This window comes from Aquarana catesbeiana, linkage group LG10, assembly GCF_042186555.1.
Source record: "Aquarana catesbeiana isolate 2022-GZ linkage group LG10, ASM4218655v1, whole genome shotgun sequence".
Classification (NCBI taxonomy): Eukaryota; Metazoa; Chordata; class Amphibia; order Anura; family Ranidae; genus Aquarana; species Aquarana catesbeiana.
The window spans coordinates 5,276,145-5,303,728 of NC_133333.1; the positions used below are offsets into that span (position 1 = coordinate 5,276,145).

The window sequence follows — 27,584 nt, forward strand, 5'->3', positions numbered from 1 at the left end:
TCTGATCACTGGGGGGGAGGAGACTGAGGAAATGACTCCTCCCCTTCTACAAAGTTACAATGTACAGTCTGATCACTGGGGGAGGGGAGACTGAGGAAATGACTCCTCCTTCTTCTACAAAGTTACAATGTACAGTCTGATCACTGGGGGAGGGGAGACTGAGGAAATGCTTCTTCCTTCCAGTTGATCTGCCGAATGTATTAATGTTAATTGCCCCATTTCCATGCTGTAGAGACCTGTGAGGATATCACCCACCTACGCTGCGGCGGAGTAAAATTTGCCATTTTTATTGGCTGTGATTTGGGATCCTCGCAGGACGTTGTATTTCATCCTCTCTGGGATCAGGGGGCGGAGGAGAGGAATGTGATCACCTCCCTGGATGGGACTGAAGTTTTCATTTTCCAACAACTTGAATGCGTCCTCAATAATAAACTCCGGACTCAAATATATATAAATCCCGTCATTTGTCAATTCTCCCACAATCTGATTTTATTTTAGGATGCTGCACACCATCTGCAAGCTGAAATCAGGCTTTCCGTCTGCTCTGTTTGCAAGAGGGAGGTCCTCGGGTGGGCTTAGAGCAGGTAGGGTGGGTGTCACCAATGTGTTGATGGTCCATATTAAAGGCGTGGCTGTGGGTGGAGTTTGCAGGATTGCGAGCTGCGAGAAGCGTTGACACCTCCCACACATAGCGCAGTAAGGATGAGGAATGTGTGGAGGACCGTACACCCCATGGGGCACTATTCCTCCCACTGATACCAATGATGGGGCACTATTCCTCCCACTGACACCAATGATGGGGCACTATTCCTCCCACCGACACCAATGATGGGGCACTATTCCTCCCACTGATACCAATGATGGGGCACTATTCCTCCCACTGATACCAATGATGGGGCACTATTCCTCCCACTGATACCAATGATGGGGCACTATTCCTCCCACTGATACCAATGATGGGGCACTATTCCTCCCACTGATATCAATGATGGGGCACTCTTCCTCCCACTGACACCAATGATGGGGCACTATTCCTCCCACTGACACCAATGATGGGGCACTATTCCTCCCACTGACACCAATGATGGGGCACTATTCCTCCCACTGACACCAATGATGGGGCACTATTCCTTCCACTGATACCAATGATGGGGCACTATTCCTCCCACTGACACCAATGATGGGGCACTATTCCTCCCACTGACACCAATGATGGGGCACTATTCCTCCCACTGACACCAATGATGGGGCACTATTCCTCCCACTGATACCAATGATGGGGCACTATTCCTCCCACTGACACCAATGATGGGGCACTATTCCTCCCACTGACACCAATGATGGGGCACTATTCCTCCCACTGACACCAATGATGGGACACTATTCCTCCCACTGATATCAATGATGGGGCACTATTCCTCCCACTGATATCAATGATGGGGCACTATTCCTCCCACTGACACCAATGATGGGGCACTATTCCTTCCACTGATATCAATGATGGGGCACTATTCCTCCCACTGATATCAATGATGGGGCACTATTCCTTCCACTGACACCAATGATGGGGCACTATTCCTCCCACTGATACCAATGATGGGGCACTATTCCTCCCACTGACACCAATGATGGGGCACTATTCCTCCCACTGACACCAATGATGGGGCACTATTCCTCCCACTGATATCAATGATGGGGCACTATTCCTCTCACTGACACCAATGGTGGGGCACTATTCCTCCCACTGATATCAATGATGGGGCACTATTCCTCCCACTGACACCAATGATGGGGCACTATTCCTTCCACTGATACCAATGATGGGGCACTATTCCTCCCACTGACAACAATGATGGAGCACTATTCCTCCCACTGACACCAATGATGGGGCACTATTCCTCCCACTGACACCAATGATGGGGCACTATTCCTCCCACTGATATCAATGATGGGGCACTATTCCTCCCACTGACACCAATGATGGGGCACTATTCCTCCCACTGATACCAATGATGGGGCACTATTCCTCCCACTGACACCAATGATGGGGCACTATTCCTCTCACTGACACCAATGATGGGGCACTATTCCTCCCACTGACACCAATGATGAGGCACTATTCCTCCCACTGACACCAATGATGGGGCACTATTCCTCTCACTGACACCAATGATGGGGCACTATTCCTCCCACTGACACCAATGATGGGGCACTATTCCTCCCACTGACACCAATGATGGGGCACTATTCCTCTCACTGACACCAATGATGGGGCACTATTCCTCCCACTGACACCAATGATGGGGCACTATTCCTCCCACTGACACCAATGATGGGGCACTATTCCTCTCACTGACACCAATGATGGGGCACTATTCCTCCCACTGATATCAATGATGGGGCACTATTCCTTCCACTGACACCAATGATGGGGCACTATTCCTCCCACTGATATCAATGATGGGGCACTATTCCTCCCACTGACACCAACGATGGGGCACTATTCCTCTCACTGACACCAATGATGGGGCACTATTCCTCTCACTGACACCAACGATGGGGCACTATTCCTCTCACTGACACCAATGATGGGGCACTATTCCTCTCACTGACACCAATGATGGGGCACTATTCCTCCCACTGATATCAATGATGGGGCACTATTCCTCCCACTGATATCAATGATGGGGCACTATTCCTTCCACTGACACCAATGATGGGGCACTATTCCTCTCACTGACACCAATGATTGGGCACTATTCCTCCCACTGACACCAATGATGGGGCACTATTCCTCCCACTGACACCAATGATGGGGCACTATTCCTCTCACTGACACCAATGATGGGGCACTATTCCTCCCACTGACACCAATGATGGGGCACTATTCCTCCCACTGACACCAATGATGGGGCACTATTCCTCCCACTGACACCAATGATGGGGCACTATTCCTCTCACTGACACCAATGATGGGGCACTATTCCTCCCACTGATATCAATGATGGGGCACTATTCCTTCCACTGACACCAATGATGGGGCACTATTCCTCCCACTGATATCAATGATGGGGCACTATTCCTTCCACTGACACCAATGATGGGGCACTATTCCTCTCACTGACACCAATGATGGGGCACTATTCCTCCCACTGATATCAATGATGGGGCACTATTCCTCCCACTGATATCAATGATGGGGCACTATTCCTCCCACTGACACCAATGATGGGGCACTATTCCTCCCACTGACACCAATGATGGGGCACTATTCCTCCCACTAACACCAATGATGGGGCACTATTCCTCCCACTGATATCAATGATGGGGCACTATTCCTCCCACTGATATCAATGATGGGGCACTATTCCTCCCACTGACACCAATGATGGGGCACTATTCCTCCCACTGATACCAATGATGGGGCACTATTCCTCCCACTGATACCAATGATGGGGCACTATTCCTCCCACTGATATCAATGATGGGGCACTCTTCCTCCCACTGACACCAATGATGGGGCACTATTCCTCCCACTGACACCAATGATGGGGCACTATTCCTCCCACTGACACCAATGATGGGGCACTATTCCTCCCACTGACACCAATGATGGGGCACTATTCCTTCCACTGATACCAATGATGGGGCACTATTCCTCCCACTGACACCAATGATGGGGCACTATTCCTCCCACTGACACCAATGATGGGGCACTATTCCTCCCACTGACACCAATGATGGGGCACTATTCCTCCCACTGATACCAATGATGGGGCACTATTCCTCCCACTGACACCAATGATGGGGCACTATTCCTCCCACTGACACCAATGATGGGGCACTATTCCTCCCACTGACACCAATGATGGGACACTATTCCTCCCACTGATATCAATGATGGGGCACTATTCCTCCCACTGATATCAATGATGGGGCACTATTCCTCCCACTGACACCAATGATGGGGCACTATTCCTTCCACTGATATCAATGATGGGGCACTATTCCTCCCACTGATATCAATGATGGGGCACTATTCCTTCCACTGACACCAATGATGGGGCACTATTCCTCCCACTGATACCAATGATGGGGCACTATTCCTCCCACTGACACCAATGATGGGGCACTATTCCTCCCACTGACACCAATGATGGGGCACTATTCCTCCCACTGATATCAATGATGGGGCACTATTCCTCCCACTGATATCAATGATGGGGCACTATTCCTCTCACTGACACCAATGGTGGGGCACTATTCCTCCCACTGATATCAATGATGGGGCACTATTCCTCCCACTGACACCAATGATGGGGCACTATTCCTTCCACTGATACCAATGATGGGGCACTATTCCTCCCACTGACAACAATGATGGGGCACTATTCCTCCCACTGACACCAATGATGGGGCACTATTCCTCCCACTGACACCAATGATGGGGCACTATTCCTCCCACTGATATCAATGATGGGGCACTATTCCTCCCACTGACACCAATGATGGGGCACTATTCCTCCCACTGATACCAATGATGGGGCACTATTCCTCCCACTGACACCAATGATGGGGCACTATTCCTCCCACTGATACCAATGATGGGGCACTATTCCTCCCACTGACACCAATGATGGGGCACTATTCCTCCCACTGACACCAATGATGGGGCACTATTCCTCTCACTGACACCAATGATGGGGCACTATTCCTCCCACTGACACCAATGATGAGGCACTATTCCTCCCACTGACACCAATGATGGGGCACTATTCCTCTCACTGACACCAATGATGGGGCACTATTCCTCCCACTGACACCAATGATGGGGCACTATTCCTCCCACTGACACCAATGATGGGGCACTATTCCTCTCACTGACACCAATGATGGGGCACTATTCCTCCCACTGACACCAATGATGGGGCACTATTCCTCCCACTGACACCAATGATGGGGCACTATTCCTCTCACTGACACCAATGATGGGGCACTATTCCTCCCACTGATATCAATGATGGGGCACTATTCCTTCCACTGACACCAATGATGGGGCACTATTCCTCCCACTGATATCAATGATGGGGCACTATTCCTCCCACTGACACCAACGATGGGGCACTATTCCTCTCACTGACACCAATGATGGGGCACTATTCCTCTCACTGACACCAACGATGGGGCACTATTCCTCTCACTGACACCAATGATGGGGCACTATTCCTCTCACTGACACCAATGATGGGGCACTATTCCTCCCACTGATATCAATGATGGGGCACTATTCCTCCCACTGATATCAATGATGGGGCACTATTCCTGCCACTGACACCAATGATGGGGCACTATTCCTCTCACTGACACCAATGATTGGGCACTATTCCTCCCACTGACACCAATGATGGGGCACTATTCCTCCCACTGACACCAATGATGGGGCACTATTCCTCTCACTGACACCAATGATGGGGCACTATTCCTCCCACTGACACCAATGATGGGGCACTATTCCTCCCACTGACACCAATGATGGGGCACTATTCCTCCCACTGACACCAATGATGGGGCACTATTCCTCTCACTGACACCAATGATGGGGCACTATTCCTCCCACTGATATCAATGATGGGGCACTATTCCTTCCACTGACACCAATGATGGGGCACTATTCCTCCCACTGATATCAATGATGGGGCACTATTCCTTCCACTGACACCAATGATGGGGCACTATTCCTCTCACTGACACCAATGATGGGGCACTATTCCTCCCACTGATATCAATGATGGGGCACTATTCCTCCCACTGATATCAATGATGGGGCACTATTCCTCCCACTGACACCAATGATGGGGCACTATTCCTCCCACTGACACCAATGATGGGGCACTATTCCTCCCACTAACACCAATGATGGGGCACTATTCCTCCCACTGATATCAATGATGGGGCACTATTCCTCCCACTGATATCAATGATGGGGCACTATTCCTCCCACTGACACCAATGATGGGGCACTATTCCTCCCACTGATATCAATGATGGGGCACTATTCCTCCCACTGAAATCAGTGATGGGGCACTATTCCTCCCACTGACACCAATGATGGGGCACTATTCCTCCCACTGATATCAATGATGGGGCACTATTCCTCCCACTGATATCAATGATGGGGCACTATTCCTCCCACTGACACCAATGATGGGGCACTATTCCTCCCACTGACACCAATGATGGGGCACTATTCCTCCCACTGATATCAATGATGGGGCACTATTCCTCCCACTGACACCAATGATGGGGCACTATTCCTCCCACTGATATCAATGATGGGGCACTATTCCTCCCACTGATATCAATGATGGGGCACTATTCCTCTCACTGACACCAATGATGGGGCACTATTCCTCCCACTGATATCAATGATGGGGCACTATTCCTCCCACTGATATCAATGATGGGGCACTATTCCTCCCACTGACACCAATGATGGGGCACTATTCCTCCCACTGACACCAATGATGGGGCACTATTCCTCCCACTGATATCAATGATGGGGCACTATTCCTCCCACTGATATCAATGATGGGGCACTATTCCTCCCACTGACACCAATGATGGGGCACTATTCCTCCCACTGACACCAATGATGGGGCACTATTCCTCCCACTGACACCAATGATGGGGCACTATTCCTCCCACTGATATCAATGATGGGACACTATTCCTCCCACTGATACCAATGATGGGGCACTATTCCTCCCACTGACACCAATGATGGGGCACTATTCCTCCCACTGATATCAATGATGGGGCACTATTCCTCCCACTGATATCAATGATGGGGCACTATTCCTCCCACTGATATCAATGATGGGGCACTATTCCTCCCACTGATATCAATGATGGGGCACTATTCCTCCCACTGATATCAATGATGGGGCACTATTCCTCCCACTGACACCAATGATGGGGCACTATTCCTCCCACTGATATCAATGATGGGGCAATATTCCTCCCGCTGATATCAATGATGGGGCACTATTCCTCCCACTGATATCAATGATGGGGCACTATTCCTCCCACTGACACCAATGATGGGGCACTATTCCTCCCACTGATATCAATGATGGGGCACTATTCCTCCCACTGATATCAATGATGGGGCACTATTCCTCCCACTGACACCAACGATGGGGCACTATTCCTCCCACTGACACCAATGATGGGGCACTATTCCTCCCACTGACACCAATGATGGGGCACTATTCCTCCCACTGACACCAATGATGGGGCACCATTCCTCCCACTGACACCAATGATGGGGCACCATTCCTCCCACTGACACCAATGATGGGGCACCATTCCTCCCACTGACACCAATGATGGGGCACCATTCCTCCCACTGACACCAATGATGGGGCACTATTCCTCCCACTGACACCAATGATGGGGCACTATTCCTCCCACTGACACCAATGATGGGGCACCATTCCTCCCACTGACACCAATGATGGGGCACTATTCCTCCCACTGACACCAATGATGGGGCACTATTCCTTCCACTGACACCAATGATGGGGCACTATTCCTCCCACTGACACCAATGATGGGGCACTATTCCTCCCAATGACACCAATGATGGGGCACTATTCCTCTCCCTAATACCAAAGATGAGTTTTTTTACCCCCATTGGCCACAGTCCGGCCCCCCCTAAAGTCTCACGGACAGTAAACTGGCCCTTTGTTTACATTTGGAGCCCCGCCCCTCTTCTCTACACCAACATTAAAGCACTTTTTGTTTTATTTTTGGACATAATTGGAGATTTTTTCTTTGATTTTCTATTGTTAGGTTTGGCTGAGATCTTCCCTGAAACGTTTTCCTTCCATCTCTGTGATCTCTGGAAGGATTTCTCATTAATTACACTTCTAAGCTCACGACGAGGCGGTCCGGCGATTTTTCAGCGAACAGGGGGGAGGGGGGGGGGGTTGGTATAGAAGGGCCAGGCCACAGACCCCTCCATCCCTTCCCCCGCATCATGAATTACTTCTCTAAAAATTAAAATATCCAAAGAACTGCACATTTTTTTTTTATTTCTCCGTCCTCCGGACTTCAGAACTAATCTGAGCTTTAATTTTCCCTTATCGCTAAAAGCCAGCGCCGGCTTCCTGTTAAAGGGGACGCGTCCTCAGGGGGTGACCGCCGCGGGTTTTGTGGTGGGATACAGAGGATGGGACCCCTCCTTGTGAGAGGATCCTGGTCTGTGTGTGTGTGGGGGGGGGGGGTAAAGCTCTTTGATCGATTAGTGATTGGATGTCTGTGGGCTCGGCGATTGGCTGGGCTGTTCTTAGCGGTCTGGGAAGCAAATGTATCAGTTTGGACATTTTTGTTACAATAAACTACAATAAATGTGAAACAACAACAAAGAAAAATTCCCAGCTCTACTTACCAGCCAGCCTGCAACAAACCTGATTGTCCTAACAGTTCACATTAAAAACAAGGGATTTCGTTTGCACACATTTGCAAATATATGCGTAATATGCAGCGGCCCCGACACCCCATTATTATCTGCAGTCCTAACTATACATTTTGAGATCCATAGTAGGAGCACATATATACAGTGCCTTGAAAAAGTATTCATACCCCTTGAAATCCTCCACATTTTGTCATGTTACAACCAAAAAACATAAATGTACTTTATTGGGATTTTATGTGATAGACCAACACAAAGTGTCACATAATTGTGAAGTGGAAGGAAAATGATAAATGATACAAATAAATATGTGAAAAGTGTGGGGGGGGGGCATTTGTATGGCGCCCCCCGGAGTCAATACTTTGTAGAACCCCCTTTCTCTACAAGTCTTTTTGGGGATGTCTCTACCAGCTTTGCACATCTAGAGAGGACATTTCTGCCCATTCTTCTTTGTAAAATATCTCAAGCTCTGTCAGATTGGATGGAGAGCGTCTGTGATCAGCAATTTTCAAGTCTTGCCACAGATTCTCAATGTGATTTAGGTCTGGACTGTGACTGGGCCATTCTAACACATGAATATGCTTTGATCTAAACCATTCCATTGTAGCTCTGGCTGGATGTTTCGGGTCGTTGTCCTGCTGGAAGGTGAACCTCCGCCCCAGTCTCAAGTCTTTTGTAGACTCTAACAGGTTTTACATAGTTACATAGTAGGTGAGGTTGACAAAAGACACAAGTCCATCAAGTCCAACCTATGTGTGTGATTATGTGTCAGTATTACATTACATATCCCTGTATGTTGCGGTCATTCAGGTGATTATCTAATAGTTTCTTGAAGCTATCAATGCTCCCCGCTGAGACCACCACCTGTGGAAGGGAATTCCACATCCTTGCCGCTCTTACAGTAAAGAACCCTCTACGTAGTTTAAGGTTAAACCTCTTTTCTTCTAATTGTAATGAGTGGCCACGAGTCTTATTAAACTCTCTTTTCTTCTAAGATTGTCCTGTATTTGTCTCCATCCATCTTCCCACCAACTCTGACCAGCTTCCCTGTCCCTACTGAAGAAAAGCATCCCCACCACATGATGCTGCCACCACCATGTTTCACGGTGGGGATGGTGTGTTCAGGGTGATGTGCAGTGTTAGTTTCCCCCACACATAGCGTTTTACTTTTAGGCCATAAAGTTGAATTTTGGTCTCCTCTGACCAGATCACCTTCTTCCACATGTTTGCTGTGTCCTCCACATGGCTTCTCACAAACTACAAACAGGACTTCTTATGACTTTCTTTCACCAATGTCTTTCTTCTTGTCACTCTTCCATAAAGGGCAGATTTGTGGAGAACACGACTAATAGTTGTCCTGTGGACAGATTCTCCCACCTGAGCTGTGGATCTCTGCAGCTCCTCCAGAGTTACCATGGACCTCTTGGCTCTTCTCTGATGAATGCTCTCCTTGCCCAGCCGGTCAGTTTAGGTGGACGGCCATGTCTTGGTAGGTTTGCAGTTGTGCCATACTCTTTCCATTTTCCGATGATGGATTGAACAGAGCTCCGTGAGATCTTCAAAGCTTGGGAGATTTTTTTATAACCTAACCCTGCTTTATACTTCTCCACAACTTTATCCCTGACCTGTCTGGTGTGTTCCTTGGCCTTCATGATGCTGTTTGTTCACTAAGGTTCTCTAACAAACCTCTGAGGGCTTCACAGAACAGCTGTATTTATACTGAGATTACATGACACACAGGTGGACTCTATTTACTAATTAGGTGACTTCTGAAGGCAATTGGTTCCAATAGATTTTAGTTAGGGGTATCAGAGTAAAGGGGGCTGAATTCAAATGCCTTTTCACATATTTATTTGTATCATTTATCATTTTCCTTCCACTTCACAATTATGTGACACTTTGTGTTGGTCTATCACATAAAATACCAATAAAATACATTTACGTTTTTGGTTGTAACATGATGAAATATGGAAGATTTAAAGGGGTATGAATACTTTTTCAAGGCACTGTATACATGCACGGTATTTATTTTTATTTATTTCAGGTACTTATATAGCGCCGTCAATTTACGCAGCGCTTTACATATAATATATTCCCCCCTCCATTCTGTCTCCTGGCATGTACCCCCCCCCCAGTTCATCGGCGGTTTGTATATCATGTTGTATTGTCAGTGTTTGTATAGAGGGGCGCTATCAGCCTCCACCGTGTGAATGCAGAAGAGCGGAGTGATACACTTGCCACCCCCCCCCCCCCCCCCGATGGTTTAGTTAATCTCATTGCTGGATGTCTGGGTGTCATTGAGTGTAACTTAATTATTTGTTATGACTTATTACTGACTGTCAGATGTCACAGTGTTTCTAATTGTCTTTTCAAATGCATTTCTGCTGTGGAAAAAAGGGGGGGGGGGGGCTGATGCAAAGGAGGAGGGGGGGGGGTCTCACTGAACGGAGCAGTGTGTATACTAGGAGTTTCTATGGTTACCTATCTGACTAAAGTGTCTGTGATGATGATGATGATGATGATGGTCACCCAGGCTGCTATGGCACTGAGTGCAGCGTACAGTGGGCTTCTGGAGGGAGCACAGCCCACCCTGGTGACAGACAAGCCCCTCTGGCTGCAGTTGCCAGTCACCCCATGCACACATGTTGCTGATCAGCCCTTCGCCAAGACTTCCAGGGATCATCTGTGCCATTTTTAGGGAACCCCTTCCTCCCCGAGAAGGAACTAAGGCAGGCAGAGGGGGGGGGGTTTGCCATTGCGAGACCCTGCAGGATTAGGCAGCCTGATCTCGACCCCCACCTCTGCATAGTCTATTAGGAGGTCTCACTGCCCCCTGTAGCTCTCCGGTGGCCCCCAGGAGCCTCTGGGAGGTGTTTTGGAGGGGCCACTTGTTGCTGCTGTCTCCTTCTTTCTCACAAGGTCCACCTTCTTCAGAAGAAAACAAACAAGAGGTTGTCTCTTCTCCTTGGTTCCTCTGGATTCCGGAGAGTCTGGTTCGCTGCGCTGAGACCCTCAGAAGCCCACTGGAGTGACAGCGTCAAGGTAAGTGGTCTTTGCTGGGGGGATGGAGAGTAAAGAGCATTAGAACTGTTTAAGCTTTGTATCTGTCTTGGAATAGCTTGTGCTCCATCTCTGGTCCTTTGCATGTTCTTCTTCTGCGTTGGATGAGGGGTTCATTAAGGTTGGGTGCCTCTCTTTCTGGGAGTTGGATCAAGGGTTCATTTATGTTTGGGTGCCCCTCTTCCTGGGCATTGGATGAAGAGTTAATTACAGTTGGGTGCCCCTTTTTTAGGCATTGAGTAAAGGGTTAATGCTGGTTGGGTTCCCTTCTTCCTGGACATTGGATGAACGGTTAATTATGGTTGGGTGCCGTTCTTTCTGGGAGTTGGATAAAGGGTTAATTATGGTTGGGTGCCCCTGTTTCTGGGCGTTGTATATAGGCTTAATTAAATTTGGGTGCCCTTCTTCCTGGGCATTGTATGAAGGGTTAATTACAGTTGGGTGCCCCTCTTTCTGAGCGTTGTATGGAGGGTTAATTATGGTTGGGTGCCCTTCCTTCTGGGAGTTGGATAAAGGGTTAATTATGGTTGGTGCCCTTCTTTCTGGGAGCTGGATGAAGGGTCAATTATGGTTGGGTGCCAGTTTTTCTGGGTATTAGTGGAAGGAAGAATTACATTTGGGTGCCCCTCTTTCTGAGCGTTGTATGAAGGGTTAATTATGGTTGGTTGCCCCTTTTCCTGGGCATTGTATGAAAGGTTAATTACTGCTGGGTGCCCTTCTTCCTGGGCATTGTATGAAGCGTTTATTACAGCTTGGTGCCCCTCTTCCTGGGCGGTGTATGAAGGGTTAATTATGGCTGGGTGCCCCTCTTCCTGAGCATTGTATGAAGGGTTAATTATTTCTGGGTGCCCTTCTTTCTGGGTGTTGGATGAAGGGCTAATTATGGTCGGGTGCCCCTCTTCCTGGGCATTGTATGAAGGGTTCATTATAGCTGGGTGCCCCTCCTTCTGAGCATTGGACAAAGAGTTTATTAGGGTTGGTTACCCCTTTTTCTGGGTGTTGTATGAAGGGTTCATTACGGCTGGGTGCCCCATTTTCTGGGTGCTGTATGAAGGGTTAATTACAGTTGGGTGCCCCTCTTTTTGGGAGTTGGATAAAGGGTTAATTATGGTTGAGTGCTCCTCTTTCTGGGCATTGTATGAAGGGTTAATGGTTAGGTGGTCCTCTTCCTGGAAGTTGGAAAAAGGGTTAATTACATTTGGGTGCCCCTCTTCCTGGGTGTTTGATAAAGGGTTAGTTACAGTTGGGTGCCCCTCTTCCTGGGTGTTTGATAAAGGGTTAGTTACAGTTGGGTGCCCCTCTTCCTGGGCATTGTATGAAGGGTTAATTATGGTTGGGTGCCCCTTTTCCTGGGCATTGTATAAAGGGTTAATTATGGCTGGGTGCCCATCTTCCTGTAATTACATTTGGGTGCCCCTCTTCCTGGGCATTGTATGAAGGGTTAATTATGGTTGGGTGCCCCTCTTCCTGGGAATTATATGAAGGGTTAATTATGGTTGGGTGCCCCTCTTCCTGGGAATTATATGAAGGGTTAATTATGGTTGGGTGCCCCTCTTCCTGGGAATTGTATGAAGGGTTAATTATGGTTGGGTGCCCCTTTTCCTGGGCATTGTATAAAGGGTTAATTATGGCTGGGTGCCCATCTTCCTGTAATTACAGTTGGGTGCCCCTCTTTCTGAGTGTTGGACAAAGATTTTATTACTGTTGGTTGCCCCTTTTTCTGGGTGTTGTATGAAGGGTTAATTACAGCTGGGTGCCCCTCTTACGGCGCCGGATTTCTACCGGTGGTACCTGAACCTGGGGGGTTCTTCTGCTTGGAAAAGTAATTTCACCTTAAGAGTTTTGCATTTTGGTATATAAGTCACATTTAAAAAAATATTTTTTAATTACTGAAAACAATAAGGGACAGTTTGGGAAACATTTTTTTACAGGTAATACTGGAAAACAGGTATTGAAGTATTGGGGTTACTTGGGGGGGGGGTCTATGCTAGTGGGGAATCAATCATTGGTATCAAATGGAAGATTCACCTGCAGAGAATGTTTGCTGAATGTCAGACTCACTGCTTTGGAAATATGTTCCTTGAGGGGGGCTCAGAGCAATACAAGTCTATAGGAGTCAGTAAGTGGAGCTGTCCAAGGTGCTGAAACACTGATAAGGTTCCTTTCCAGCACCTGGGAGAGCTCCAAGGTGCTGCACCCTAAGGGCTCGTTAACACGGGTGGCCAGGGGGTGGTAAATATACGTGACCTATAGAAGCCCCCCATTAAGCTGCAATGGAAGCCTAAGAACTGTTTAAGCTTTGTATCTGCCTTGGAATATCTGCCTTGGTGCTCCATCTCTGGTCCTCTGGTCTTTTGCATGTTCTTCTTGGGTGTTGGATGAGGGGTTCATTAAGGTTGGGTGCCCCTCTTTCTGGGAGTTGGATGAAGGATTAGTTACGGTTGGGTGCCCCTCCTTCTGGGTGTTGGGTGAAGAGGTCATTAAGTTTAGGTGCCCCTCTTCTTGGGTGTTGGGTGAAGGGTTCATTAAGTTTGGGTGCCCCTCTTGCTGGGCATTAGAGGAAGGGTTAATTACAGTTGGGTGCACCTCTTCCTGGCGTTGGATGAAGTGTTAATTATGTTTGGGCGCCCCTCTCCCTGGCGTTGGGTGAAGGGTTAATTACGGTTGGGTGCCCCTCTCCCTGGCATTGGATGAAGGGTTAATTATGTTTGGGTGCCCCTCTTGCTGGGAATTAGAGGAAGGGTTAATTACGGTTGGGTGCCCCTCTCCCTGGCATTGGATGAAGGGTTAATTATGTTTGGGTGCCCCTCTTGCTGGGCATTATAGGAAGGGTTAATTACGGTTGGGTGCCCCTCTCCCTGGCGTTGGATGAAGAGTTAATTATGTTTTGGTGCCCCTCTTCCTGGGCATTATAGGAAGGGTTAATTACGGTTGGGTGCCCCTCTTTCTGGAGTTGTATGAAGGGTTAATTACGGTTGGGTGCCCCTCTCCCTGGTATTGGATGAAGGGTTAATTATGGTTGGGTGCCCCTCTTCCTGGGCATTATAGGAAGGGTTAATTACGGTTGGGTGCCCCTCTTTCTGGTGTTGTATGAAGAGTTAATTATGGTTAGGTGCCCCTCTTCCTGGGCATTATAGGAAGGGTTAATTACGGTTGGGTGCCCCTCTCCCTGGCGTTGGATGAAGGGTTAATTACGGTTGGGTGCCCCTCTTTCTGGTGTTGTATGAAGGGTTGATTACGGTTGGGTGCCCCTCTCCCTGGCGTTGGATGAAGGGTTAATTACGGTTGGGTGCCTCTCTTTCTGGTGTTGTATGAAGGGTTAATTATAATTATGGTTGGGTGCCCCTCTTTCTGGTGTTGTATGAAGGGTTAATTACGGTTGGGTGCCCCTCTTTCTGGTGTTGTATGAAGGGTCGATTACGGTTGGGTGCCCCTCTTACGGCGCTGGCTTCCTACTGTTGGTACCTGATATTCGAGGGGGAGGGGGGGGTTCATCTGCTTGGCAAAGTCATTTCACCTTAAGAGTTTTGCATTTTAGCATATAGCGGAGAGCTTCAATGTGCTGCACCCTAACGACTCATTAATATGGGGGGCAGGGGGTGGTAAATTGAGGTGGTTGAGTTGCGTTTTTTTCCGCCCTCCCCCATTAAGCTACAATGGAGGCCAGAGTTGTACACATGCCTCGGCCGCAGAAAAATGGGGCCGTGCCGCAACTGCGTGCAATGCCCACGTTTGCAGTGGCGTGGGCTTTTCAGGGTTAAAACGCGCAGTGGGGTGGCGACAGATTGCCTCCTGCCCGCCTGTCAGTTGCAGTGGATCACTTTTCAGAGGGGGCGGCGAAGGCTGGTGCAAGCGTGAATGAGCTCTTAGAAAGCAGCCAGTCGTACCGTCTTGCCTTGGTTGAATGGCAGATCCTGCTGGGACTTGCGGTTCCTCCACTACTGGAAGGCCTTCGGATGACCCAACTAGACTCATTTGACGCTTTCAATGCTCAGTAATTAATATCTGCCCCTACAAGTGGCAAAGAACAGCTAATAATAATAATACGGTACTTGTGGGGGATTTCAGGGCTGGGCTCATTGACGGAGCTCTTTTCCTGAAGCTCTGATAATGGCACTTCATGTCTACAAGTGGCTCTCCGGCCTCCAGGGACCTGGAAGGGGTTAAGGGAAGCTGATTCTTTCAGTTGCCACCTTTGGGAGAAGCTGATGAGGGACTGGAAGTGCCATCGTCATTGGCTGATGCCCAAATCGAGTGCCATCTTCATTGGCTGATGTCCAAACCCATTACATGTTATTTCATTTCCTCTGAGTACATAAAAGGGTCGAATGATTAAATAACATCCTTGTTGCTTTCTAAAAAGTACCGTATCCCATAGCAACCCACCAGCAGTCATCAATCAATGGCCTTCCTGCTCCATAACAATGCTGAGATCTGATTGGTTGCTATGGGCTGTTGCTCTTTGCACATCATTATGGCTCTTTGCAATGTCTTGGTAAATAAGTCTCGATTGGTGGACAAGGCGGTGAGATCCGTCACCGAGGAAATCCAAGAAGAAGAGGAAGCGGTGCTCAGATATTGTGTATCATTCCAGCGCTGCGCAGACTTCTTCATGTGGTTGGCAGATAAGCGGAATGATCCACTTTATTGTATTTATAAATCAATCGTATTCTATATACTGATCCCCGGAGGCGTCTGTCTCCCCCACCCCTTTCTCTTTTCTTTCTTCTCTTTTTCTCCTCTGTTGACTTCTCTCCTTTTTTCTCCCCCCCCCATCCTTCCCTCTCTATTACTTTCTCTCTCCCTTCCCCTTTCTCTCACGCCCTTCTCTACCCCCCCCACACTCTCTCCCTTACCCCCCCCCCCTCTATTTCTCTCTCTCTACCCTTCCCCCCTCCCCCATTTCTCTTTTTCTCCCCCCTCTGCCTTTTCTCTCCTCTCTCCCCCTTCTCTCTGTCTTTGCTCCTCCTATCTCCCCCTCTATTTCTTTCTCTCTTCCTTTTCCATCCCCTCATTTCCTCTCCATTACTTTCGCTCTCCCCCTTCTCTTCTCCCTTCCTCCCCTCCCTCTCCCCCACCCCTTCTATCTCTCCACCCTCTCCTCTCTCTCTATTTCCCTCCCCCTATTCACCCCCTCCCCCGTCCCCCCACACACCTTTACTCTTTCTCTTCCCACCATCTCCCCTTCTATTTCTTTCTCTTTGCCCCATCCCCCTTCTCTATTTCCCTCCCTCTTTTACTCAACCCTATTTTCTCTCTTTTCTTTTCTCTCTCTCTTCCCCCCTCCCTCTTCTATTCTTCCCTCCCCCTCACTCTCTCTCTACTCCTCCTCTGTCCCCCCTCCTCCTCCCCCCCTTTTTCCCCCTCCCATCTACCCCTTATCCTTCTCTCTCTCACCCCTCTCCCTCTTCTATACCTCCCCCCCATAACCCCCCCTCCTCTTTATATCTCCCCCTCTATCTATATCTCCCCCTTTCCTTCCCCTCTATATCCCCCCTCTCTATATCTCCCCCTCTTCCTCTCCTCTATCCCCCCCCCCATCTCTCCCTTCCTTATCCTCCCCCTCTATCCCCCCCTCTCACTTCCCCATATCTCCCCCTCTCCCTTCTATATCTCCCCCTCTTCCTCCCCTCTATTTCCCCACATCTCTCCCTTCTATATCCCCCCTCTATCCCCCTCCCTCTCACTTCCCTCTATTCCTCCACCTCCCTCTATATGTCCCCCTCTCCTTCTATCTCTCCTCCTTTTACCTCTATCCCTTCCCCTCTCTCTATATCTTCCCCTCTCATTCTATCCCTCCTCCTTCTCCCTTTATCCCTCTCCCCTCTCTATCACCCCCCCCCCCCTCTTTCTATACCTCCCCCTCTATCCCTCCCGTCCCTCTATATCTCTTCCTCTTTCTATATCTCCCCCTATCTCTCCCTTCTATATCTCCCCATCCTCTCTATCCCCCCTCTCTATATCTTCCCATCTCACTCTATCCCCCCTCTTTCTATGTCTCCCTCTACCCACTCTCTCTCTCTATATCCCCCCCCCTCTCCCTCTATTGCTCCCCTTTCACTATGTCTCCCTCTCTCCCTCTACCCCCCTCTCTCTCTATCCCCCCCTGTATATCTCCCCCCCTCTCCCTCTATTGCTCCCCCTTCACTATATCTCCCCCTCTCTCTCTCTATCCCCCCCTCTGTGTATCTCCTCCTCTCCCTCTATCCCTCCCCCTCTCTATATCTCCCCCTTTCCTTCTCCCCCTCTATCCCACCCTCTCTCTATATCTCCCCCTCTATATAGCTCCCCCTCTATTCCTTCCTCTCTCTATATCTCCCCCTCTAACCCTCCCTCTCTCTATATCTCCCCCTCCCCCTCTAACCCTCCCCCTCTCTATATCTCCCCCTCTAACCCTCCCCCTCTCTATATCTCCCCCTCTCCCTCTATCCCTCCCCCCTCTATATCTCCCCCTCTCCCTCCTCTCTAATTTTCTATCCCTCCCGTCTCACACCTCCCCCATCCCCGCTCAGTCTCCCCTCCTTCATCTATAACACTGTCACTCATATGTCATGACCTGATGACTTTATTTCCTCTCCTCTGTATATCTGCCCCATAGGTCGGTATGGGGGGGGGGGGGGGTCATTCTGCATTGATGGTCTTCTCAATCTTCTCACTGATTTGGGGTTCTAGTTTGTAAACATAACTGATATTTTGGATACAATGTAACAGAATGTGGAACCCCATAGAGAACCATCCGCCTCCCAGTCCACGAGTCTCACCGCCGATGAGGGTGACCTGGGGTTGCTATGGGTTACTGGACCTCACGCCTCTTCGTCGCTCTTCTTGCCGCCTCATTATATAAAGTCCCAAAGTGCGTCTGAAATGAACTGCAGCATTATCGCCGATGCCAGAGCGCCCCCCCCCCCCCCCTTGGCGAGACTGCGCCCATTTTTCAGCGTTTCCCCTCATTGCCCCCCCAGTTTTGTCCTAATAATCCCCCCGTCTGTTCCTCGCAGACGTTTCCTCACTCCTGTGACGTAAGCGCTGCTAAATCACCGTACCCTCCAGCGGAAAAACGCAATCCTAAACGCCTCAATTTAAGATGTCCTTGGGCTGCGAGGAGATGAATGCGCCGCGATCCCAACGCCAAAACCTCTCCAGAGCCGCTCTGCCAGGAATACGGCAGACATTCCAGGAATCGCAAGATGTTTGTTTACGTCTTTCAGAAATCTGCCGCTTCTTTGCTTCCTTTCGCGAACGCTTAAAATATCCCTTGAAGCACCGACTCTGCGGCCTTTTGTTTTACAGAGATTTAAACGATCGCCTTTATTACCGGCTTGCCTGCAACACATCTGTGCGTTCCTCATATTCGCACACAGATTGTGTCGCTGGCGGGCGTTAGTCACACTCTGCCGGACTCGCTCTTGTAATATCGGAGGCGTCTCACCTCTCGTCCAAGCGGCTTCATCGGTTCAGATGAGCAATCTGGAACATTCCTCTGCGTCTGTAGACGCACAGCTAGTTCAGTCACCCTCATCCAATCGCTGAGGTGTTATGAAATGTGTCAAGGCAGATGTTGATTGCCCAAGACCATGACGGGAGGTGGAAACAGACTCAGTATAGGGGATGGCAGATTTCCCCCCGAGCCCACCTGAACTTTCTTGGTCTGTGTTGCGCTTCACTGAGCTGCCGTCAGGCACCACCACATCTGTGCGGGTGTCAGGAACCAAAGAGACGCTAATTTGCATATTAATGGCGGAAAACGGGTTTGGGACTTTGAATGAAGCCTCCATCCCTGGTTCAGTAAGATACAAGAGGGGCAACTGGGACTTTAGATGAGGCAAGTGATCGATGATCTAGTACAAAATGGTTTATTGAATTGGTAAACATTATAGTAAAAATGAAAAAACACTTCCATATATAGTATCTAACAAAAGTAAGTACACCCCTCACATTTGTGTAAATATTTTCTTCTATCTTTTCATGTGACAACACTGAAGAAATGACACTTGTCTACAATGTAAAGTAGTGAGTGTACAGCTTGTATAACAGTGTAAATTTGCTGTCCCCTCAAAATAACTCAACACACAGCCATTAATGTCTAAACTGCTGGCAACAAAAGTCAGTACACCCCTATTGGGCCCAATTAGCCATTTTCCCTCCCCCCGTGTCATGTGACTAGTTAGTGTTACAAGGCCTCAGGTGTGAATGGGGAGCAGGTGTGTTAAATTTGGTGTTATCGCTCTCACTCTCTCATACTGGTCACTGGAAGTTCAACATGGCACCTCATGGCAAAGAACTCTCTGAGGATCTGGAAAAAAGAATTGTTGCTCTACATAAAGATGGTCTAGGCTATAAGAAGATTGCCAAGACCCTGAAACTGAGCTGCAGCACGGTGGCCAAGACCATACAGCGGTATAACAGGACAGGTTCCACTCAGAACAGGCCTCGCCATGGTCCACCAAAGAAGTTGAGGTCACGTGATCAGCGTCATATCCAGAGGTTGTCTTTGGGAAATAGACGTATGAGTGCTGCCAGCATTGCTGCAGAGGTTGTAGGGGTGGGGGGTCAGCCTGTCAGTGCTCAGACCATACACCGCACACTGCATCAAATTGGTCTGCATGGCCGTCATCCCAGAAGGAAGCCTCTTCTAAAGATGATGCACAAGAAAGACCACAAACAGTTTGCTGAAGACAAGCAGACTAAGGACATGGATTACTGGAACCATGTCCTGTGGTCTGATGAGACCAAGATAAACGTATTTGGTTCAGATGGTGACAAGCGTGTGTGGGGGCAACCAGGTGAGGAGGACAAAGACAAGTGTGTCTTGTCTACAGTCAAGCATGGTGCTGGGAGTGTCATGGTCTGGGGCTGCATGAGTGCTGCCGGCACTGGGGGGCTACAGATCATTGAGAGAACCATGAATGCCAACATGTACTGTGACATACTGAAGCAGAGCATGATCCCCTCCCTTCAGAGACTGGACCGCAGGGCAGTATTCCAACATGATAACCACCCCAAACACACCACAATGTTCCCTGAAGGGGAAAGGGGTCTCCATGAGTAACAAGCGGTAATGGGAATATCTTAAAACGTGTCTATTAAAGTCAATGGGTTGAAAGACGTGATAAAGTGGGTTAAAAAATACCAATTATACCCAAGAGAACAGGAAGAATGACCGCTGAAGTGCGGGAAAAGTGAAGGTGGTCCGGAATAAATAAAGGACCCAAACAACAAAGCATAATCAGTGCTGGAAACCACATAACTGGTCGCCAGTTCAGGCATGTATGCGTATGCAATGCGTTTATGTTACCCCATAACAAGAAGTGCCTAAATTATTATTATCATTTTAACCCCTTCCTGCCTGCGCTAAAGCCAAAAGACAGCTACAGCGTGGACATACAAAGCCAGCATACTGCCCGCACCCCCTGCACCCCCTTTCAGGCTCGGCTGATCACAGACCGGGGTAAAGCACCAATCACAGCACCCCTTTACCAAGTGATCAGCTGTCAGCCAATGAACAGAAGCCTTTTAATGCAGAGGAGAAAAGAGGAAAGTCAATAACCAGCTTCTGTTAAAGGGACATTGGTCCCAACATTGCCGACCAGTGCTGCTAATCAATGCCCACCAGTGCCACCTATCAATGCCCATCAGTACTTCTAATCAGTGCCCACTAGTGCCACCTATCAGTGCCCATCAATGCCTCATCATCAATGTCACTTATTTGTACTGCCTATCAGTGCCCATCAGTGCAGCCTCATCAGTGCCTCCTGATTAGTGCCCAACAGTCCTGCCTCATCAGTGCCCATCAGTGCCCAGATTTAGGCTTTTATCTTTCTTATAACTTGAAGTCCATACACCCTTCCATACACCCAGTGCAGTGACTGGTCTCAGGTAATACACAGAGATGAAACAAATCCTCCTACATAAGTTTTACCTGTTTATCTGAAGCCCCCTCTTCTCTACACCCTTCTAAAACACACAGATCAAAGGATTTTTCTCAGCTGCAGAAAGCAGGGGGTGGGGATCTGATGTCACACACGGCACTCAGGTCCCAGATTACACTCAGCTCCCTGCTCTATGTTGTGCTGTGTGTGACATCAGATCCCCACCCCCTGCTTTCTGCAGCTGAGAAAAATCCTTTGATCTGCGTGTTTTAGAAGGGTGTAGAGAAGAGAGGGCTTCAGATAAACAGGTAAAACTTATGTCATGCCGAAGGGGTCCTGCGCGGCTCTGAAATGTTGCACTTTGTCTTTTGTGATGTGATCATTCTTCAATAAATATTTGGACGTAATTGATGATCCATGGTGTGCTGGAATATATGTACATTTGATCTGTGATGTTTCCAGTTCCAATTGGTTGTTGCTACAACCCGCTACTCCTATCCAGGGGAGTATGCCATGGGAATATTGATAATACATGAGATCCCCACCGCCCTATACACAGTTTTCATATGGAAACACACACAGCTGAGGCTGTCAATCATCTGCTGTGTGCTGGAGGGGGGCATCTCCCGAGATAGCTTGGTGTCAGCATAGATGGCCACTAGTGCCTCATGCTGATAGCAGAGGAATGAGAGAGCAGACAGAAATCACACTCAGTGCTTTGGATTGAGACAAGTACAAGCTATAGAAGGATATGCTTTGTTCATTTTTCATTTCAGAGGTTTACAACCGCTTTGAAGTTGCAAGCACAGTTTGGCGACATATATTGGAAGGTGTATTTGCTTCAACGTGAACTGCAGCACAGCATATAGCAGGGAGCTGAGTGTAATCTGAGACCTGAGTGGAGGGAATGGACACACCTCCACTCTACACAGTCTCAAAAAGAAACATACACAGCTGAGACTGTCAATCACCTGCTGCGTGCTGGAGGGCATTTCCCAAGATTGCTTGGTGTTGGCATGGATCAGGGGTGGCAAACTCAATTTCATTGCTGGCCACATCGGCATTGTGGTTGTCCTCAACGGGCTGGTTGTATCTGTAGTACTATATACATTTATGCAGGGCTTTTTTTCTCAAAGAATAGGCGCAGGAACTCAGCCACGCCCCCCCCAAACTGCATCGAAGAGTGGGTGTGACCAAAATTGCAATGGGAGGCATTGGGAGTGGTTACAGCTGGAAGGGCTTCATTTTAAGGTAAGTTTAACATAATGTGCTAGTATTTGATGCATACTAGTACATTATGAAAATACTGTGCAGGGTACAAAAAAAATCAGCTTACTACCGCTTTAATTTAACAAGTTGAAGTTAGAAGCTGATTGGCTCTCATGCACAGCTGCACCAGATTATGCACTCTCCAGTTTTCGTAAATCAACCCCATTGGCTGCCAAACACCCGGCGGAAGGTTCATGCCCGTAAAAAAATTGCATTTGTTAGCCATATTGGTCCACTTTTTAAACCATTTGCATAACATTCGCTGCCATTTAGGATATGATGCTCCAATGGAAGATTTGGATCTCAGTATCATGTATTATATTTGTAATGTGGTCATTGTTACATTGTATTTCTTAAAGTGCTTGTAAAACCTTCCATATACCCAGTGATTGGACTGGCCAGGGCCACTGATAAGGCAGTACAGCCAGCCTGTACTGGGCCTGAGTTCAAGGGACGCGCTGTGTACAAAGTGCAGTGTTCAGGAGTGCGTTGTGTACAGAGTGCAGTGTTGAGAAGTGTGCTGTGTACAGAGTGCAGTGTTCAGGATTCCTTTGTGTATAGAGTGCAGTGTTGAGGAGTGTGCTGTGTACAGAGTGCAGTGTTGAGGAGTGCGCTGTGTACAGAGTGCAGGGTTGAGGAGTGCACTGTGTACAGAGTGCAGGGTTGAGGAGTGTGATGTGTACAGAGTGCAGGGTTGAGGAGTGTGATGTGTACAGAGTGCAGTGTTGAGGAGTGCGCTGTGTACAGAGTGCAGGGTTGAGGAGTGCACTGTGTACAGAGTGCAGGGTTGAGGAGTGCACTGTGTACAGAGTGCAGGGTTGAGGAGTGCACTGTGTACAGAGTGCAGGGTTGAGGAGTGCACCGTGTACAGAGTGCAGTGTTGAGGAGTGCGCTGTGTACAGAGTACAGTGTTGAGGATCGTGCTGTGTACAGAGTGCAGTGCTGAGGAGTGCACTGTGTACAGAGTACAGTGTTGAGGAGTGCTCTGTGTACAGAGTGCAGTGTTGAGTGTGATGTGTACAGAGTGAAGTGTTGAGGAGTGCGCTATGTACAGAGTGCAGTGTTGAGGAGTGCGCTGTGTACAGAGTGAAGTGTTGAGGAGTGCGCTGTGTACAGAGTGAAGTGTTGAGGAGTGCGCTGTGTACAGAGGGCAGAGTTCAGGGGCACACTGTGTACAGAGTGCAGTGTTGAGGAGTGCATTGTGTACAGAGTGCAGTGTTGAGGAGTGCACTGTGTACAGAGTGCAGTGTTGAGGAGTGCACTGTGTACAGAGTGCAGTGCTGAGGAGTGCGCTATGTACAGAGTGCAGTGTTGAGGAGTGCGCTGTGTACAGAGTGAAGTGTTGAGGAGTGCGCTGTGTACAGAGTGAAGTGTTGAGGAGTGCGCTGTGTACAGAGTGCAGTGTTGAGGAGTGCGCTGTGTACAGAGTGCAGTGTTGAGGAGTGTGCTGTGTACAGAGTACACTGTAGAGGGATATGCTTTGTTCATTTCTCATTTCAGAGCTTTAAAACCACTTTAAATTTGCAAGCTGCAGTTTGGCCACAAATAGTGAAAGGTGTATTTGCTGCAGCGTGAATTGCGGCGGTTTTCCTCTGCGCAGATTCCTTCCGTCTTCTGCTCCGGCGCGGCGCTATAAAACAAGACTCTTTGACTCGCTCTGCCGGTATATTGACATTTAGCAATCCCTGGTTTATTCCTTTATTGCTGTAAGGACCCCCCCGTGGCTTGTCGGCCTCTGAAATGCGTCACGGCGTGGATTAATGAGTCTTCTCCGAGTGACGCAGGTGCGAGCCTCACAAAAAAACAAAACAATAAGGCGTCTTTCTTTTTTCTATTTTGATGCCGATTTTCTGGGCTTATTGGCGAGTGAGTGCCTCTCTGCGGTCGGGCAGCAGATGGCGAGAGCCTGGCACGTCAGGTCAGCGGGCTCCTCACCCGCCTGTATCCCCTGGCGGCTCTCAGAAAAAGAAAGAAATCATTAAACCGCGTCTGGAGCTCGTCTGCAGAGCGAAACGCGTCCATCGCTGGAAGGATCAATAATATCCAAACAGTTTATGAAATCGCCTCCGCCGGGTCCTCCAGCCAGATGTACGATTGTTTCTGCGCGGATTGACTCTGGAGCCACAAAAGAGGGAATAGCCAATCATTGGAGGGGATTTACCAAAAGTGGAGAGTGCAAAGTCTGGTACCGAAAACCAATCGGCTTCCAGCTTTTATTGTCAAAGCTTCATTGAACGAACTGATGCTAGAAGCTGATTGGCCGCCAGGCGCAGCTGCACCAGATTTTTTACTCTCCAGTTTTAGTAAATCTCCCCCATTGGCTGCTAAACACCCAGGGGAGGAGTCACGGCCTTTAAAAATTGGGTTTTATTAGCCGCATTGGTCCACTTTTTTTTTTTTAACATTTGGGATATAATCCTCCAATGGGAGATTCGGATCTCAGCCACATTTGCTATATTTGTAATGTGGATATTGTTACATTGTATTTCTTACAGTGGTTGTAATCTCCCCAGTGAAGTGACTGGCCCGGGGTGAGACACAGGGATGAAACCTCCCACATACCTTGTTACCTGTTTATCTGCAGTCTTCTCTTCTCTACATCTGTTCAAAGTCCAGAATTTATAAAGCTTGGCTGAGCTGTCAGAAAAAGGGGGCGGGGAGCTGAAGTCACACTCTGCAGAGCTCAGTGAGGAGAGATCTGAGAGCGGATTGGAGGGAAGAGACACCCTCCCCCCCTCTTCACACAGCACACAGGAACAACTGAGGCTATCAATCACAGGCTGTGTGCTGGACACACCCCTCTAATGCAGTCTCATAGGATAAAACATGCACGGCACAGCTACATAAGTTGCACCTGTTTATCTGCAGTCTTCTCTTCTCTACAGCTGTTCAAAGTCCAGAATTCATACAGCTTGCCTGAGCTTTCAGAAAGCAGGGGGCGGGGAGCTGAAGTTACACTCTGCAGAGCTCGGTGAGAGCTGATTGGAGGGAAAGGTCGCCCCGCCCCCTTCACACAGTAACAGAGCTGAGGCTGTCAATCACAGGCTGTGTGCTGAAGCTCCATCCCCTGTCACCATTTTTCTCTTGGTGTCAGGAAAACTTGCCAGAAGTGACTCATGCTGATAGCAGAGGAAGGAGGCAGCAGAGAGAAATGACACTCAGTGCTCTGGGCTGAGGCAAGCACACACTATAGAGGGATATGCTTTGTTCAGATTTCATGTCTGAGGTTTACTACCACGTTTTTCTCCAGGAATGATCTGTATTACATATGTAGTGCTAACAGTGGCAGCTGGGGGTATATATTTTTTTTTTGGGGGGTGGCGTCTAACCCGTTCCTTGCAAGGTGGACCTAATAAAGGGGGGCCCGAGCCGCGGCTTCTCCTTTCCGCCATTTTTATAACCCCCCCAACTGGTGATAAAGCCAATCTTTGTAAATCGCTGCAGTTTAAGCTGAGAATTTTCCTTCTCTGTTTCCTGTTCTGGCAAATTGATCCGGCAGCCGTCTGACATTTTGCGCGGCGGCGATAAGGTAATTGTCGGCCTTTAGATTGACGGTGGCGGCGGGGGGGAGGGGGGAGGTCGAGGCACAGGCGGTGGAAAAAGTGGGCAAAAAATGTCAGTAATCAGGGAAATGGCTGGAAATTGCGCTGTCACTTAGACGCCGGGGTTTCAGTAACGACATCATCAGTCGCTCCGCTGAGCGCCGCCGCCGTCCGTGCGCGCAGTGGAAGGTGACTGCGGGCTGTGATGAGTTGTCTGCGAAATATATTCTCCCAATTTGTAAAAAATGTATCCAGGGGACGCGCTGGGGGGATGGCGGGGAACGACGGATCCCGGAATTGGCGGTTAACTCATTTTCTGTATCTTACAGACAGAATTCTGAACGGTATACGATCGATCTGCAGCGGGAGTGATTGGATCCCAGGGCGGCAACAGTAGACGTGCAATTCATTTCCTTCCGAATTTGTTTTTTAACAAATTTTCGACAAATTCATTAATTCGGAAACATCCGAATAAACGAAAACCCATTTAACAAATTTTCCCGAAATATTTATAATTTATAATATTTGAAAATTCGTTAATTCGAAAAGTCGTAAATCTGAAATAATAACTATTAAATTAACGAATTAATAATAAATAATACTACTAAAAATTTTTTTTATTATTATTGTTATTTATTATTATTATTATTATTATTAATAAATAGCAATAATTTCAACAAATTCATTAATTCGGGAACATCTGAATTAACGAAAACCCATTTAACAAATTTTTCCAAATATTCATAAATTCCAATATTTGAAAATTCGTAAATTCAAAAAGTCGTAAATTCTTAAATCTGAAATAATTACTAACTAACTATTAAATTAACGAATTAATAATAAATAGTGATAATAAATTTTTTTTATTATTATTATTATTATTGTTATTTATAATTATTAATAAATAATAATAATTTTGATAAATTCATTAATTCGGAAACACCCGAATTAACAAAAACCCATTTAAAAAATTTTTCTGAATATTCCTAAATTCCAATATTCGAAAATTTGTAAATTCGAAAAGTCGTAAATTCGTAAATCTGAAATAATAACTAATAAATTAACGAATTATTAATAAATAATAATAGTAAAGAGATTTTATTATTATCATTGTTATTTATTATTATTAATAAATAACAATAATTTCGACAAATTCATTAATTCGGAAACATCCGAATTGACGAAAACCCATATAACAAATTTTTCCGAATATTCATAAATTCCAATATTCGTAAATTCATAAACTCGAAAAATTGTAAATTCGTAAATCTGAAATAACGAATTATTAAATTAACGAATTAATAATAAATAATGTTAATAAAAAGATTTTATTATTATTATTATTATTGTTATTTATTATTATTAATT

The 27,584-nt window shown here is 47.7% G+C and overlaps 1 protein-coding gene across 1 annotated transcript in view; it reads left to right on the forward strand.

Moving 5' to 3' along the window:
• Positions 1–10,948: 10,948 nt before the first annotated feature.
• The window catches only part of VWA5B1 (von Willebrand factor A domain containing 5B1), a gene marked incomplete in the record, with an annotated part of 122,495 nt that continues 105,859 nt past the window's right edge, over positions 10,949–27,584 (forward strand). Inside the window, 1 exon segment of the mRNA XM_073601540.1 lies at positions 10,949–11,518.